The sequence below is a fragment of the Rhinolophus sinicus genome, linkage group LG05 (genome assembly GCF_036562045.2).
Source record: "Rhinolophus sinicus isolate RSC01 linkage group LG05, ASM3656204v1, whole genome shotgun sequence".
Lineage (NCBI taxonomy): Eukaryota > Metazoa > Chordata > Mammalia > Chiroptera > Rhinolophidae > Rhinolophus > Rhinolophus sinicus.
Genome location: NC_133755.1, coordinates 142671279 through 142685887, shown reverse-complemented (window position 1 = coordinate 142685887; position 14609 = coordinate 142671279). Strand labels below are relative to the sequence as shown.

Here is a 14609-nt window from a genome sequence, read left to right as displayed (position 1 = left end):
TTAAAACAAATTGTAATGGACATAATTGGTTGCCCATGCAACATATAGTCCTCCTTCTTACTTCCAAAAAAGACCCTGATTTTATTCAGTTTCCATGTCCACCCCTTCCAAATGAGGCTTCTAATTAGTCTATGTTTGTTTGCTGACTATTGTTACTGGTCTAAGAATAATTGTGTGTCCTAAAATGACTCCTAGGGGTAAAGAGAAGAACTTGTATTTCATAGTTGGCTAAGAGTCTCTCTTTCTCCCTTTGGACAGGAAAAGGGAACATCTTGCCCAAGTCACCAATTGGGGACCGTGAGAGGAACCAGATGGAGAACAAAATAGACAGAAAAGAGTTAAACCCAAAGAGTAGTAAAGAAAGAGTCAGAGAATGACACGCTGCACCTCCTTGACCTTGAACTACTCGTTGCACAATTTAACATCTTTCCTCATTTGTTAAGCCATTTTGACTAGGATATTCTGTTGGTTGGTGCAAAAGTAATTACAGTTTAAAAGGTTAAAAACAATTGCAAACACCGCAATTACTTTTGCACCAACCTAATATAACTTGCAGCGTGAACCTGCCTGACGAGCAATCTTACAATGTGGAGACAGGCTCCGAACAGCCTAAGTTTACATGGATATTAGCAGCAGGGTCAAGATCTTAGCAACGTGAAACCACGTTTGCTTGACTCCGACGCCCTTGCTTTTTCCACTTATCCAAATTATCTGATTAAGACTCTCATCAACTCAAAACCTGTACCAATATTTCAGACATTTATTGAAAATTACTATAGGTTGCACACAGTTATAAGTGCTTTACAGGTATTAACTCATGACTCCTTGAAATAACCATATGAGTCTCATACATTATCGTCATTTTACAAAGACTGAAAGAGGTTGAATAACTTTCTCAGGGCCACACAGCAAGTAATTATTAGAACATGGCATTGAACCGTTGCATTCTGACTCCAGAACTCCTGCTGTTAATCACTAGTCTTACGCATGTCTTTATATGAGTATGTACTTTGCATGTGCACAAAACTTACAAAACAGGTTGTGTTGCTTTGGTTCACAATATTTATGACAAAAGTGTGGGAGCACCTACAAGAGAGAGCTGGCTTACAATAGCAGTTTCTTCATGTATCAGAGGGAGGCTGGCAGGAGAATGGATGGGGGACAATTTGAATGAAAACATGGAATCTGAAATGAAAACATGGACTCTGTTGAAGAGAAGGCAACCCCGATTTCACATCAGGGGGCCGTCCTGGTAATGGTGCTGGCGGTGGAAGTTCTCAAAGAAAACTTCACATATGGCTTAAGGTGAAATTTGCAGTGCTATCCAGAGACCCAGGCCAACTCTGATGAGGGTTTCTCCACAGTACCAGAATTAATTCCAAACTCCTTAGCCTAGCTTTTATATTGTGCTTCCAATCTGCTTTTTCATTCCCCAGCTCCATCCAACCTCTGTGCCATCCTTATATTTTATACATGTCATTTCCTCTAATTGAACTTAGGTAAACAAAACTGTTGTTTGTTAGTACTGATAGTTATAGGGAAATTTAACTTGCCTAGAGATAATTTTAGAAATACCACTAGCATCTATTTAATAAAAACATAAATAACCTCAGCAGTTGGATGTCTTTATAATAATGCATCAGGACATATGGTGAGGACAATGGTAGAATCCTAGAAAATGAGGTTAGCTCGGTGGGAAACTCTGTTTTATATTTCAAAAAAACTCTTTTAAGCTCCACTCAACTAAAAAAAATTGAAATAAGCTTCCTGTTCGTGCTACATCATGGAAATGTGCACTATCTGTCCTCGCTCCTAAAGGGAAACCAGAGGCACAAATTAAACAGGCCTGGTAGAGCTTTATGCATCTGTAATTTAATAAAGTAATTAGAGAATAACAGCTGCAGGCCTTATACCTGACTCTTGTTTTTTGGGTTTTTTGTTGTTGTTGTTTTTGTTTTGCTTTGTTTTTACTATGTTTTTGTTTTTACTATGGACATAAAACAACTTCTCCCTTCAAAGCGTCTGTAAAAGGATGTCTTGAGAATAAGTGAAATGTCATTTGTTATCTTCATTAAATAATGATAGGTTATTAAGATCCTGTTTGTCAGGAATAGTAGACCTCATCAAAAACTAATATTCCAGTTTTTTCTTAGGATTAGAAATGTTCTATCAGAACAAGATGAATATTGAGCATTCATCTTTCTTCTTCAATTGTCACGAAGATATTGGGGGACAGTAAAGAGGAACATGAACAGTTTTACACTGTCAGTAAATGAATGAGGAGAACTTTTTCAGGTCATTGTCAAGCTAATATTTTTTTTTCTTTTCCCACAGAAATGAATGTGCTTTAAAATCCGTCTAAACAGCACAAGGTATACCAGGGAGAGAATTCAAAGAAAAACAAAAACAGGATCTGGTACTGTCTGGAGGTTTTGTGTTTCATTAATTTTTCCTGACTCCCAACAGAAAGGTAATTCACATTACATACAGCATTGCAGTGCACTAAATTTTATTAATGGAAAGCTATTATCTATCCAGTTGGAGAAATGAAGAGGGCAAATAGGTTAACATTTTTCTCTTAACTATTAATTAATGTGCCTTAGGTGGTCTCCTTTCTATTAATTTCATTGTACTACAAAAAATATATATAGTAAGAGCAGCTGTACATGTTAACCAGCGCTGCTTGCAAAATAGAGATCTGAATGTCTTCCTCTAAATCAATAACAATAACACCAGCACCATCAGAGCAGAAACTATTAAACACTGCCCAGGCTAGCACATACTCCATGGCTAACTCTACCAACACTGATGTTTCTATTATAACTAGATTATAACCAAATCGATAACATGCCTTACAACCCGACCACGGCCTACATTAAATTTGTAGCAACAGGAACACAAATTAGAGTATGCAAATAAAATTTGAATTATGCTGATTTTATTTGATTTGGGAATATGTAAATATAACTGTAATTTTTAGGGAAAGAACATTTATCAACTCGCTTAAACAACCCAGATATAACATGCAGGGATCAGAATCTCAAAAGTTCTTAAAAAAATAAATACATAAAATAATAAATGTATTAGGACTTTTTCAGAGAAGATGATGAACACATTCTAGCCAGCTTAACAAAGGAAGGGAATTTATTGCTCAAGTAATTAGGAAGGCAAGCTTTAAAGATGAATGGGATTCAAAGATCATCTTGTCTCTCTTTTTCTAGCTTGTCCCCGTTTTTCCTTCTCTCGTCTTTTCCTTCCTTGTTCCTACCTCCTCTCTGTGTGGTGTCCTCATTCTCTCTCTTTTTAATTTTAGTTTTTTCCAACTTTATTGAGAAATGATTGACTAATATAATAAATGTATGTATTTATGGTGTACAATGTGATGATTTAAGATATATTGTGGAATGATTATCCAGATCCAGATAATTAACACATCCATCACCTAACATAGTTAATTCCTTTTTTTATATATGTGGTGAGAACACTTAAGATCTACTCTCAGCAACTTTCAACGCTACAGTTCTGTACTATTGGATCCTTAGGACTTATTCATCATATGACTGAAAGTTTAAGCAACACCTCCTCATTTTCCCCTGAACTCAGCTCCTGGCAACCACCATCTTATTCTCTATTTCTATGAAATCAGTTATGTACATAGATGGCTCTCTCCACGTACTATCACACATAAATGAACACAGGCAGGAAAAAAACAAGAATAGAATGGTTGGAGTAAGAGAAGAGCAATTTTCCAAAGGAGGTTGGCAGGGGGAAGGAAAACGGGAGGGGTGGTGGCATTTGTTCGAAGGGAAGTTGTTACAAGAAGAGAAAAAGTTGGACAGAAACTTAAAACAACAGAAATCTTTTATATTAATATCTGCCAATGTGATCTCCAGACCAATAGCATCTACATTACCTGGGAAGCTATTAGAAATGCATATTCTCCAATCCCAGCCTGGACCTATGAGTTAAAAACTCAGGGTAGGGCTCAGCAATATGTGTCCCCAAGCTTTCTAAGTGATTCTTGAGCCTGCTAAGGTTTGAGAGGCACTGACCCACACAAAGACTCCAGAATGTCATTAGGAGCATATATCCATCTATCCAACTGACCCACCTTAATTTGTGGACCTTAAATCCCTAGGGTTTATCAGAGAGCTCCTCATAATCAGTCAAAGTTGATATTTGTCCTTCTTTGATATTTCTATTCTCAATTAATGCCAGCACAATCCACCTGGAAACTTGAGATTCACCCTGGAGTTCTCCTACCCTGGCCCTCACTTAAAATAAATTATAAATTCCTGCCTGTATGATCTCTTGTACATTTATATCAGTCCCTTTACTGATCTCTCACCTGCCTTTCCAATAACCTCAAATTCATTTCTTCTCTATAGACACAGTAATATAATTAAAGTGCAAATCTGACATGTCTCACCTCTGTTAAAACACGCTGAAGGTTTGCAGAATAAAGCATACAGAAGAAATTGCACCTTTGCTAAGGTACTATCTCAGCAGGCCTCGTCTTTGCTCTCCCCATATCCTAAGTTGCGTTCCACACCAGAGATTTGTGAACTCCTCAAGATTTATAAAAAATCCATGCTATGTTTATATTTGTATTTTTCTAGGTAGCAGGTCCTTAGCTTTCATCAGATTCTTGTTGACCCAAAAGTTAAATAAATATTGATACAGCAGACAGAAGAAGAGAAATTTGGGTTGTCAGGTACATGTTAAGGATTGAAAGTCCTCTGAAAAAAAAAGTGAAGTCTAATCTAGCACATCATTTTAATATCAAGCTATTCCTGTGCTTTAAAGAGAGTGACGATACGGGTTAAATACAATATAGTTTTCTTGTGCCAAGTTAACTATGGTGAGAAAGGTTTTTCAAATGGGAAAATACCAGAGTTCTACTTGTAATGATGAAAATCACGCTAATTGTTTCCTGAGAAGCTTGATGGAGGAGCTGGAGTACAAATAAAAAATAAAACATGCTTTGAAAGAAGAATGCATTTAATTTGAAAATAGATTTGGTAAGGAGCTTGGGTAAGGACTGTGATAGTTATTTTGGGGAACTACCCAGCACATTTTCCATTAAGTCTCATTATTTTTCTAGCCTCCTACAGTTATTCCCTCTCCCATTTTTAGGGAGTGGTGGACGTGTCACCCAAGCATGACCAATTATTGTGAACAATTTTCCTATCACAGTAATTGACCCAAGGGTGAGAATTTGACAAATAAGCAAGGCCAAACAGATGCCTTCCAAAATTGACAAATGGATATTGGAAAGAAGTTCTCATTCAACTGGATGTGCTATGACAGGACCATGTAAACGTTAAGGCTGCTAGTGGCAGTAGGGAGAACTTGTCAGAAGAAGAAAATTGAACCAATAGACAAGAAAAAGCCAAAACAAGTAAAACAGAGAGAGCAGAAGCCCTAAAGACATTATATGAACCATTAGATTTACTCAGTTTTGTATATACTTAAATTCAGGTTCACTTTGGACTTCAAGCTATATGGTTGCTTGAACTACATGAAGGAATTTCCATCATTTGCAACAGAAACAGAGATACCTAATATACTAGAACTCTAACTCCATGCTTTGGTGTCATTCACTTTGTCACTAGGACAGATACCAGGTGTGAACCCCAGCTCAACCCCCTTGTCTTAAAGAAACTCACACTTCACTACTAATTAAGGTACAATGGTGAGGTGCTCTCTTGTTGACATTTTAATGTCATAACTTGCTACATGTTTGTTTTTCTTGCTTGAATTTCTTTTCTTTTCTTTTTTTTTTTTAGCAAAGCTTATTGGGGTGACAATTGTTAGTAAAGTTACATAGATTTCAGGTGTACAATTCTGTAATACCTCATCTATATCTCACATTGTGTGTTCACCACCCAGAGTCAGTTCTCTTTCCATCGCCATATATTTGATCCCCTTTACCATCATGTACAACCCCTACCCCCTTGCTTGAATTTCAACAACGTTGCAAGTCCTGTATCTGATCTGTGCACAAAGCAGCATGGGAGCATGGAGTGCTAGAGGAAGCATGGACTCGGCAAAATTGCTGAAGAACAGCTCTGCACATTTAGACAAGTTACTTAACCTGCTAAGCTTAGGTTAAATGGCTATACTATCTACCTTAAAAGGTTATATGAATAATGAGGTAAATAATACAGGTTTTTACTGTGTCGGTTGCACCAATAAATATCCTTTGTCCCAGATACATGCATGCATATAGAAGAGAGATCAACTATCTTTGCTTGGAAAGCACTGTGAGTCCACATAGAATGTTACCCATCATTGAGCCTTGAAAAGTAATCAGGATTTTGCCAGATAGAAAAGTAGGGAAAGACATTACATTTGGAGAATAGCATGTGTGTCCTGGTAATCTGCATCCCAGATCTCTTTTCTGCCCATCTCCTTGTGACCTGGAAGCATGACCTCTACAGACTGTATTACCCAGGCTTCCTCACCTGCTGGCTTCTGCTGGGATCAGCCCGTGGTAGGCACCTACAGGATACCAGAGAATAGGAAGAAAGTGAGTTTAGGATATTAATCTTGCCAGGCCAACTAATTCTCAAGACTACAACTCTCACGGTCTCTGGTAACAACTTCAGGTGTAGGGGCAGTAACAGCTTTCCGATAGGATACTGCAAGTCCTGATGTACTCACCATCTTTGGTTAACCCTTTCCTGTGTCTTTATAAATAATCCCCACACTTAGCTCCCCAGTTAAATCCTTTAAGTGTGCATCTCTTTCCTATCAGTACCCAGAGATATGCCGTGTGCAAAGCATAGGAGAGTAAAACTGCTTGGTCTATTTAGGGAATGATAAATAGTTCAATTTTGTCCCATTTTCAAAATAACAAAAACGTTAAAAAAAGAAAGAAAGAAAGAAAGAAACAACAAAAGTCCATCTTAATATCCTTGTGGAACCATTACAATTTTTCTCCTTTTCCTATCATAGCCAGTTCTTGTATTCAAACAGTATACATTGAGTCCCCCAACATTTGATTGTTTTTCAGACACGCTTCAGCCACCACATCATTCTGTGAAAATACTCTCCAAATGTCTGTAGCAATAGCTTCTGAACTGTATATATCCTTTATGAGATTAGGACAGTTCCCTTCAATTTCTAGTTTGCTGAAACTTTTTATCATAAATGGGTATTAAATTTTAAAATATTTCTTTGCATCTATTGAGACTATCATATAAGTTTTTTCCTTTATTCTATTAATATAATGAATTACACTGATAAATTTTCAAACTTTAAACCATTCCTGCCTGGAATAAACCACAATTGGCCATTTTTCTTTCTATGTATAACTGGGTTCCAGTTATATATAACTCAATTCAGAATTTTTAAATTCACATTCATAAGAAACATTGGCCTGTAATTTTCTTTTTTATTATCCTTTTCAAATTTTGATATCGTATTATGCTAGGTTCAAAAACTGAGTTGAGAAGTGTTTCTTCCATCATTCTCTCTTATTTTATTCCCTAAGTGTTTTTCTCATAGTGTTGTTTCTTCTTACACATTTTTTCCACTTATAAGTTTGTGTCCATCATTTAAATTTTAGAATTTGCCAAGTTTCTGCTTATTTTCTTAGTGTGTAGAAAAGAGGCAGAGCGAATAAGTAGCTTGTGTCCAGATTATAAAGAGATTTATATTAAGCCCTTGTTACATTTCACCAAGTAAAAAGTACCCATAAAATCCTGTGTGATCTGCTGAGGTATTTGTCTGAACTTCATTTTAAACATACCACTTAAAATACTACTCCACTCTCTATCAAAGCCTTCATAAACTCACCATTTGCTGGCAAAAATAAAAGTGCATTTGGTTCACATTTTTTTTTCACCTCCTGATATGCCTTTCTTTCTTTCTCTGCTTCTAAAAACTTCATTTTTTCCAATATCCAATATTTCAAACAAAGCTTCTTCCATCAAGGCTGAATAACACTCTTGGCTCTAAAAGTATGACATCTCCTATTTGGGCCGTTCACTTTATAACACTGTGCTGATAGCTCTTTAACAATACTTGCTTACTTTTGTCTCCTATAAAAGTTACATATATACAAGATTTTTTGCCTTCCCCAAACCCAACCAAACTAAACAACTTAGGGGTAGAAATGTCTCCTACATGCTTATCTCCTGCCAAGTTTACTCCAATCTCTTGTAAGTTTTAGAGCATTAAAAATCTATTTGGTAAAGTGAATTGAGTTACAATTGGAATGGACAATCCATGACGTATGGCCATCTTAATCCATATGTTGTTGAACAGTATGCCAACTGAAATCTCCTTTTACGCAAAGTCCTTCTCAGCACTCTCTTCTTTCCTTTCCTATGGCATTTTCAGCTCTGCTGTTAAAGTAGATAAGTTAGAAAAATGTGGTTTTCATAAGTGAATGGAATGTAGGTAAAATTCTTACAAAAATAAAGTATTGGAACTGAATATCCAATTAGTAATTTCTAATAAATCCATGAGCATAAACAAAGTTACCTTAAAGTTCTACAGCAATGCACAAGGGAATCTTTACAAACTTTCATATACACACACACACACACACAATTCATGGCTATTTTCTTTCCCCAGTGTTTATTCTTTACAAATGTTTGTTATCTATACTGGATCTTGATGAAAGGAAGAAGAAAAGGAAAGTAAAGAAACTATGTCTAACAAAACTATTTCCAGCCTGTAGTTGGTAACCTGCAATAAAACGTACATATCTATTTATATTAATTTCCTAATCAGAAAAAGAAAAGATAAACAAACAAACAGCAACAACAAAAGATCAACAGACCTTCTACTTCCAAGAGTGTTATTAAGGCTTTGTGCTGAAATATAGGACCCAGCAGTCAGGCTGTCAAATCATAATATGTAAAGTCAGAGAAAGCATGGTATTTCTAAATCAATAAATATGAAATTGGTCCTACTTTTGCTGGAAAAAAATCTAGTGGCTTAACTTAAAAATAGAGTTAAATGCAGTAATAAAAAAGATCAAAGTTTTATTTACCATTATTTGTTCTTTTGTTTGTTTGTTTTCAAATAACATTTGAATATCTAAAATAAAGTTATACCTAAAAGTGCTCATAGGAATTAGTCAGTAGTATCTCATTAATAACAGATGCATAGAATTCTCTCAGCTAAAGCTAATGTTGGCATCATAGCCATGGATGCAAACTGTTGCTAATATGAATTAAAGTCCTCTCATGCTTGATCTTTATTCCACATAATTAAATTGTCCAGCACTTTTGCAGATACATATTCCACATCCTGTCTCTAACTCTCTTTCTGGTCCACACTGTACATTTTCCTAGTTTTTCTCTTCCCCGCTCCCACTCCCCACCACTTCTTCTAGAAAACTGTCCTGGAACATATTCATCCAGGCAATGAACATAAAACATGAAATTGAACAGACCTTTAAAATATAATTCAAATTACACCTGATCATCTGCATATTAAGAAGTATTTAAGGAAAAAAAAAGAACACCTAGAGTTCCCATTCTTATGTTGTTTTGTATTTCTGCTTCTGCACTTTGGAGAGGAACTATCTTATACGTGTGAATTGATCTGTAAATTGAAATTTAGGCTGAACAAGGAATCACTTTGATGACATCGTTCATGGAGAAGTGAGAATAAAGATAAGATGATATTTATTAAAGAAAAGGAAGGGAGGAATATAGAGCTATGCAAGGAAAGTAACTTACCAATGGAAAGGCAATGAGTAGGTCACAAGGAATTGTGAGAAACAGAAATATTGAAAAGGAAGGAATTGGAAGGAATGAAAAGAGGTTGGATGCTTATCTAAAATAAACTTAATTAGAAAATTCTAGCAAATTTAGTCATATGAGTGTAAAAGAGGGTTTCTCAGTCTTGATGAGGGGCTGTCCTGTGCATTGTATAATATTTAGCAGCATTCCTTTTAATTGACCCAAAAATGACTACTAGATTCAAAGTCAGTCATCCCCATTGCATTTTAAATATATACATATATACATTCAACTTTCTAAATATAAATTTATAGTATTATTATATGTCCATTTTACACACTGGTCTGTGAGTTCCTCATGAGTAGGAATCATGCATTTCTAACTCTCTCAGTACTGCAATGTATCTCCTGATTAGCATTTAGTGGAGGAAGACAGAAATGAGGGTTGGAAGAGAGGAAGGAAAAAAAGAGGGAAGGAAGGAAAGAAGGAAAGAAGGAAGGAAGGAAGGAAGGAAGGAAGGAAGGAAGGAAGGAAGGAAGGAAGGAAGGAAGGAAGGAAATAATATGATACATAAGAGCTAGTAAAACTCTCATTAAGCACCAGGTACCATATGCTCAAAGCTCCTAATTTCAGTTTTCCACCAAGAAAGGCATATGTGAGTGACCTTTATGTATTTCCCTATGAGAGTGCTGCTCCAATAGTGATAAAGTTAATATTATTGTTGATTCTTCCTTTTCTTTTTCCAAGTGGTATCAGAAGTATATGCACATATAATGAGAGTAGAAAATTTATCTTACATCTTGTTGGAGAAACTACTTGTATTTGTTTTGTTTTTCAGTTTATACACCGAAGAAGAATGTCAAGATAATTATTTTAAATCCAAATCTAGCAATCTTGTAAATAGTGTGTTATTATATTCATGTGGGTAATATGGAACTGTTTCTGATTTTCATGCGTAAAATTTCAAGAAAAACTTAGAATAACTGACATGATCATTTTTATATATCTTTTATAATAAGAAAAATGTTAGTTCCTTCCCTTTTTCTTGCTATTCATTATCTAGTGACTCTGTTTAAACAAGAAACAAGAATATGGGAGGGATTTATATCCCTCACACAGTGAGGTATATAAATGATAAATGTCTATTATATTGTTTTGTACACCTGAAACTAATAAAAATAAATAAATAAACAAGAAACAAGAATAAAAACTGTTAAGGTTAAAATGTATTTAGAAAAAAAAAAGAGCCCAGAAGCTTTACTTGTATCTTACTGTATTAAATATAGGTGTTTTGACAAAAGGTAATAAAATTATCAAAGGTGATTTGATTAATTTAATCAGAGATTTTTGTGTGGGATGCTATAATAAATAAAACGAATACATGAAGACTTAGTATGTAAAAAAAGAAACCCACAGCCTCCAAGCTACCAGAATGCCTATAAAGTAATCCAAAGTCTTGAAAACAGAAAGTTTTTCTTCTGCTCTCAATAACATGCATATAGTAGGAGCTAAAAAAAAAAAAAAAAGTTATTGAGTGAATGATGGTGAATGCTGTTATTGTTCCTTCTATTCATACATTCAGTCAATACAAAAATTTTCACTGAGCACCGATTGTGTCAAATATTTTTTTAGGAAGCTAGAGTATATTATTATAATAAATAAAAAAACGAAGATTTGAGCCCTTGTGGAGCTTACCTTATAGCCAGGCAAATAGATAATCATAATAATTTTTATTAAAATTAATAAGTATATGACATATTATATCAGAAGTTGATAAGTGGTATGAATTAAAGAAAAAGTAGAGAACAATAAGAGGATCAAGGGTAAAGAGGAGCAACTTGAAACATTAAATAGTATGGTCAGGATACTTTTTATAGAAAAGATAAGAATTGAACAAATATTTACAATACTTAAAAGACATGTGAATTAGTGAAGCAGCTATTAGTAGTAGGAGCATTCCAGGCAGAGAAAACTACTAAAGCAAAGTCCTTAGGGCATCATTTTCTGGAAACACTAGGGAGGGAAGTATGGCTGGAAAAAGGTGAATGAAGACAAGAATTACAAAAGATCAGAGAGGTAAAGAGGCCAGAACAGGAATGTCTTTATAAGACTTTGTATTTTGTATGACTTTTGGCTGATTGCAATGGGGAGCCACCATACAATTTTGAACAGAGAATTTATATTAGTTTTTAATTTGTTTTATTGTGTTGTTATAGTTGATTTAAAGTAAAACTCTACAGTTAAAGTAAAATCTGCACAGTTAAATGAAAATTGAAATGCACAATTCAATAAATTTTCATATATATAAACACTCAAATACTTTCCCAAATATGAAAGAGAACATTTCCATCACCCCCAGAAAGTGACTTTATGACTCTTTCAGTCAATTTCCTCCTCCATAAGCAACGTTTTCTGATTTCTTTTAACACAGATTAATTTACCTATTCTTGAACTTCACATAAATAGGATCAAACAGTATTGCTTTTTTTTGTCTAGCTTCATTAATTTAACATAATGTTTTTGAGATGTTGTTGTTTGTATCAGTAGTTGATTCTTTTTTACTTCACAGTGGTGTCTCTGTATAAATAACCGCAAGTTGCTATTTGTAATCCTGTTGATGGACATTTGAGTTATTTCCAATTTTTTGGCAATTAGGAATAAAGCTGCCATGAACATTCTTCTACAAGTCATTTTGAAGACACACGTTTTCATGTCTCTCAGTAGAATTGCTGAGGGATTGTTGTATGTTTATAAGAAACTACCAATAAGTTTTCCAAAATAGTTGCATCACATTACCCTCCCTCCAGCAAGTTTCTCCACATCCTTGCCAACACTGGACATTTGAAAATAATTTTTCTGATTGATGTATAATGGTATATCATGTGGTTTTAATGTGCATTTATCTGATGATTTGTGATGTTTAGCACCTTCCCATATACTTTTTCACTTTTATGTATCTTCTTTTGTGAGATGTCTATTCAATTCCTTTACTCACCTTAATGGATTATTTGCCTTCTTATCACAGATCTGAAGGAGCCCTTTAAATATCCAGGGCATAATTCCTTTGCTGGATATATGTACTGTGAATGTATTCTCCCAGTTCGTGGTTTGGCTTTTCCTTTTCTTATTGTTGTATTCTAATGGGCATTTTTTGTTGTTGTTGATAAAATCCTATTTATGATTATTTTCTTTTATGTGCAGTGTATTTTTGTCCTCTCTAAGAAATCTTTGTCTATGCTCAGGTTACAAAAGTAGTCTCCTGTTTTCTTTTAAGAGATTGATAGTTTTAGTTTATACATTTAAGGCTCTAATCCATCTTGATTTTATTGTTGTATGGGGTGTGAGGTGGATCAAGATTTCTTTTCTCCATATATTTATCCAGCTTCTCCAGCACCATTTATTGAAAATGTAAAGTGCCTCTTGTTTCCTGGCTTTCACTGTTTCTGTTGATAATTCAGCCATCATTTGCATAATTCTTCCTCTATATAATTTCTTTTTTCTTCTGCCTGCTTTCAATATTGTGTCTTTATCTTTGGTTTTCAGAAGTTTTAAAATGATAAGCTTAGGTGTGGTTTAGTTTGGGTTTATCTAGCTGGGAGTTATCTAAGTAAGCTTTGTGGATCTATATGATTTTGTTGTTCACCAAATTTGGGAAATTTTTGGCCAATATTTTAAAAAATAATTTTCTGTCCCTTCTTTTTCTTTATATTTATCTATTTTAAGGTTATCAACCCTTCTGTATCAGTTTTCAACTGGTGCTTTGACGAATTACCACACTGTTAGAGGCTTCAATCCACATACATGCATTGTCTTATAATTTCATAGGTCAAAAATCTGACGGTTTTCACCAGGCTAAAAGCAAGGTGTCAGAAAGGCTGTTCCTTTATGGAAGCTCTAGGAAAATCCGTGCTGGTTGTTGACAAGAGTTCCATTCCTTGTGGTTGTACGACAAGGGTCCCTGTTTTCTTGCTGACAGTCAACTGAGGGTCATTCACAGATTGTAGAGGCTACCTGCTTGCCTTAGCATGGGATCCCCTTCCTCCAGCTTCAAAGCCATCAACACTGTGTGTCTCAAACTTCAAATCTCTCCTGTCTTCTTCCATTGCCTCAAATCTCTGACCCTCTTCCACCTCTAAAGACCCACGTGATTACATTAGGACAAACTGGATAATCCAGGATAATCTTATTTTGAAGTTTATAGCCTTAATTCAATGTGCAAAATTTATTTTGCCCTGTAAAGTTACCAGAAAGGGAAAGTTCACTTTCTCCTGGATGCCATCACTAAAGGAAAAGACTGGATGAGATCACCAAAGGAAAATGTGAGAGAGAAATCCAAGATCTGCTCTCTGGATCATACCAACAGGAAGAGGTCAAAGAAAAGAGAAGAAACAAAAAAATTAAGTTTTAAGGGAGAGGTCAGTGAGATAGTAGGAATACAAGAAAATTGTAAGATCCTTGAAACTAGAAAGATAAAGGGTGTTGTATCCCAGGCCCTGTGATAGTCTTTGCAATAGGGCCAGATTTCTAGTCTTTTACACAGTTTCCTGATATTAATTGTACTTAACATGTACTACATAATTATTATGTGCTGCAACTATGACTGGGCATTTTAAATATTTCATCCTTGTAATAGATCAAAAGGAAAAATTTATTATTCAGCATTTTAGAGATGAGAAGCACACAGTTCAGGAGTGAAACAACTTGCCCACATTCACATAAGTAAACTCTAAAACTCATAACTGAATTATGGTCAGCCTAATCCAAAACCCCAGTTTTAGAACCAGGTTTCAAGATATCCACTAAATTATAAACACTTTAAAATGACTATCTCTTTTATGTACCATTATTTAGTTCATTATTTTAGCCATAGAAACAAAGTTAGTGTTATGAAAAATTGACCATAAT

The 14609-nt window shown here is 34.9% G+C and overlaps 1 long non-coding RNA gene across 1 annotated transcript in view; it reads right to left on the bottom strand.

The window, feature by feature from the left end:
- Positions 1–6468: 6468 nt before the first annotated feature.
- LOC141571698 (uncharacterized) overlaps positions 6469–14609 on the bottom strand; it is a 130042-nt gene continuing 121901 nt past the window's right edge. The window contains exon 4 of the long non-coding RNA XR_012496719.1: positions 6469–6504. This is a non-coding gene — a long non-coding RNA (uncharacterized LOC141571698). The remainder of the gene's footprint in view (positions 6505–14609) is intronic.